Raw genomic sequence first — 4,083 nt, 5'->3', positions numbered from 1 at the left:
TGACAAGAGGGGTCATTCAGCTTCCACGTCTCATTCATCTCTGTATTGTGGAGACTAAGGTCTCACTAGTGAAGCCACAGAAAAAGGGGATTTTCTCCACTTCTATAAAGGTGGGGACCGACTAGTTGGGTCCCAATAGCCTCAATAGGATCATAGTGGTGTTCTGTATAGGTATGGAGGCTGGCAAGTAGATGACCAGGTCATCTTTGTGTTCCGGTGGTTGAGGTCTGTAGAGATCCTTTGGTCTCTTGGTGACAGTGGTAGTAACCTCAGTGACGATGGGTCTCTCCTCGATTCTGACAAAAACATGTGTCCAAGGGATGGTGACGAGGAATATGCTTCTTCCATACATAGCATTATCTGGTAGGGTAGTATCAGTGCTGAGGGCTGTAATGGTACACGTGCACATATCAGTGCTGAGTGTGGCTGCAGTACACTCTGAGTTTTCACTGTTGGTGCCAGAGTTGATTTTGCTGGGGGTACTTCTGGTGCTTAGCCCAGTATTGATGGAGTTCATTGCAGCACATCCTGCTCTTTTTTGCCCATCTTTGACACCATGCTTACCTTGGCTGGAGTGCTTCCTGTGTCCCTCTTATGAGAGCATCTCAAGCTCTATCTTCAGCTATTGTATCAGTTCTTGAGTCAGCACCTTTTGGCACCCTGCATTGATGTCTGGGGCCACTGATAGCTTCATTACTGGTGCCAACGTCAACATCAATGTTGCCACTGGTCGGGCTTCAGTACTACCCTCTTCGCAGAGATGTCCAGAGTTTCCTGCCTGCTGGATAGATCACTGGAAGACATGGGCTTGACCATTAAAGGAGGTTTTCAAATTTGAGTCTTCTGAATCTGATGCTATTCTCATAGATTGCTCCAGAAGATGGAGTTTCAACCTTGTATCCCTGGACATGTGGGTTTCTGTAGAGAAGGAGAGGTAGACCAATCACCAACTCGGGATGTGAGACTCTCCCTAAACTGAACCAGCATCTGCTGTGGCTCTCTTTCAATGGAATTAGCCCATTACAGGATGGACAAGGCTTGAAGTCAGTCATTCTAAAAATCTATATGGGTCTGTGTGTACTGGGAAGGGGTCTGTACAGGCTGGAGGGTTGTACAGGAGGGTCTGCAAGCAGCTTTCAGTTTGACAACCACTAGAGCAGACTGGGGTAGTACAAATAATATAATAAAAATAGTTTTCCTGAGTCTCAGCGAGTTTAGAGACGCTTTTGAGAAATTTAGCTGGAGCTAAGGTCTAGTGAGTCAGATTCCAGCTAGGTTCTGTCTTGCTGCCACAGGCATTCAGAGGAAACTGAGGGAGGATCATGACTGCCTTGACATTTATGCTTTCATGAGGGAACATAAGACAGCACAGAGCATGTGTGCAGCCCCAACAGATGCAGTTGTTAAAAAAAAATCCTGTCTCAAGCACATGGGGTCATGTGCACCTAGAGTGCATTGAGAAGAGCTACACTGACACATACTCAAAGAAACACAAATTATCTATTCTTAGTTTAATCACAGTATCCATGCCATGCTTCAACTATTCATAGAGCCAGATTGAAACCTTAGGCACAGCCCTCTGCAAGGCATTGTGTCTGAATTGTACTACCCCTCACATAGTCTTGGATGACACTGTTACTTAGAAACACATCTCAGACATGATTCCTCTCCGGCTTTCTACTTGTTCTTAGAGGCAGAGGGGAAGAGGTGTGATTTTTCTGCTGGACTAAAACAGCAGCAATTTATGACATGCCCTACACAGGTTCAGCTGTACTGGTGAGCAAGAAAGGAGGTTGATCCAGGGCTCTGCATGTTCTCCAATCCACCTCACTGACCTGCTGAAGGAAGCGAGTAAATGGGGCTATAGGTCCACATACCTAGCCCAAGGAAGGTCCAGATAACCCATTCAAGGGAATAAAAGTAGATCGATAGTCCAAGTCACAATCTAGTACATAAAAAGCCAGACTTTTAGTATAATGTATCAGAATTACTGATGACTGGGATACATTTAGGATGTCAAAGGGATCATCATATTATTTAGTCAACATCACTTTCAGTTGAAAACGTTATTTTTGCAATATTTCTGATAATGGACAACAATAGTACCTGCTTCCCCACATAACGCTATAATGTGCCTGAACACTAATATGGAGGTGGGATCACTAGGGGTAAAATGGTAGCTTAAGCTTCCATGCCCTTTCAGTCCTTGACTTCACTGCTGAGGCTGCTCAGTGCCAGTTGTGCTGGAGGCTTTTGTTTTATGAACACAATCATTCTAAAAGCTGAATAGATACTGTCAAGGCTCCTTCCCCACTCTGAACTCTAGGATACAGATGTGGGGACCTGCATGAAAACCTCCTAAGCTTACTTTTACCAGCTTAGGTTAAAACATCCCCAAAGTTCCCCAAATAGTACAAACTATTTTACCCTTTGCCCTTGGACTTCCACTGCCACCATAAAACGTTTATCCGGGTTTATTTTATTAGGAAAGAGCCCGTTTGGAAACGTCTTTCCCCCCAAAAGCCTTCCAACCCTTGCACCCCACTTCCTGGGGAAGGTTTGGTAAAAATCCTCACCAATTTGCATAGGTGACCACAGACCCAAACCCTTGGATCTTAAGAACAATGAAAAAAGCATTCAGTTCTTGAAAAGAAGAATTTTAATAGAAGAATCACCTCTGTAAAATCAGGATGGTAAATACCTTACAGGATAATTAGATTCAAAACATAGAGAATCCCTCTAGGCAAAACCTTAAGTTACAAAAAGGCACACAGACAGGAATATCCATTCTATTCAGCACAACTTATTTTCTCAGCCATTTAAAGAAATCATAATCTAACGCATATCTAGCTAGATTACTTACTAAATTCTAAGACTCCATGCCTGTTCTGTACCCGGCAAAAGCATCACACGGACAGATAGAGAGAGATTTGTTTTCTCCCTCCCCCCAGCTTTTGAAAATATCTTGTCTCCTCATTGGTCATTTTGGTCAGGTGCCAGTGAGGTTATCCTAGCTTCTTAACCCTTTACAGGTGAAAGGATTTTTCCTCTGGCCAGGAGGGATTTTAAAGGTGTTTACCCTTCCCTTTATATTTATGACAGATACTATCAACTTATTTGCCATAGGCCTACAAAGGGGCATCAGATGGTAATGCCTATCACTCTCTTGCTTGCTAATTTGAGAATTTGCAGAATTTGAACTGAGACAAAGGTGAAGCATTTTGAGAATTATTACCACTGATGAATATTTAAAGATAAAGAGCCAGATCATGAGACAGGAAATCTCTATTTAGAGTCAAAGTAAGGGCTGAAGCCCAGTGTCTCAAAGGTATTTAGCTGCCTGATTCCCACTGAAATAAATGGGAAGAAGTGCCAAATACCTTTGGTAATCTGGAATAGTCTGAAAAAAGACCTTAGGATTTGTCCATTTATTAATATCCATAATGGGTGTTTGGAGAAGTTAACTCTCTCTTTTTTGTGTGCATATATACGGAATGTACAGCTGCACAGTTTAGGAGAAAGTAAAAACTGTTGTATTTTTTTTCTCTTTGCTGATCTTGTAGAGACTTGGTGTTTTGCCTGATCATTTCCTGATGCCTAATGGAAAAGATCCAGATCAAGCAAAGATCAGCTTTCACCATCTGCATTCACACTCTCTGAGAGGAAAAGGGCCAATTTCACAAAACTAAAGTAATGGTTAAGGCAAAGGTTCCAAACACTGTTCCCTTCTGCGAAAAATGCAGCTTTAAAAGCAGATAAAAACAATCATGTTCCAACAGTAAAATAAAGCCAGGAGTGACCAGACAGATATTTATGGAGACTGAGAGGAAAGCTTTGGAATCAGGCACCATAAGAGAATGTACAGCTAGGTTAATTCATTTTACAATCTTCCACAGACTGTATTGGACCTCTTGCAATTTTGTAGAATAATAGAACTAAAATAGTCTTCCTAGGACTGTGGGTTCAAGCTTCATCACAGCTCTTTACTGGATACTGGCACCTGGATACCAAGGTGACAGATGCCTTATAAACACCTAAGATGGATAGGTACAGCTCATCTTTATTTAAGTACTGTGACAAAGC

This window comes from Lepidochelys kempii, chromosome 1, assembly GCF_965140285.1.
Source record: "Lepidochelys kempii isolate rLepKem1 chromosome 1, rLepKem1.hap1, whole genome shotgun sequence".
Taxonomy (NCBI): domain Eukaryota; kingdom Metazoa; phylum Chordata; order Testudines; family Cheloniidae; genus Lepidochelys; species Lepidochelys kempii.
This window is presented reverse-complemented; position numbering follows the sequence as displayed.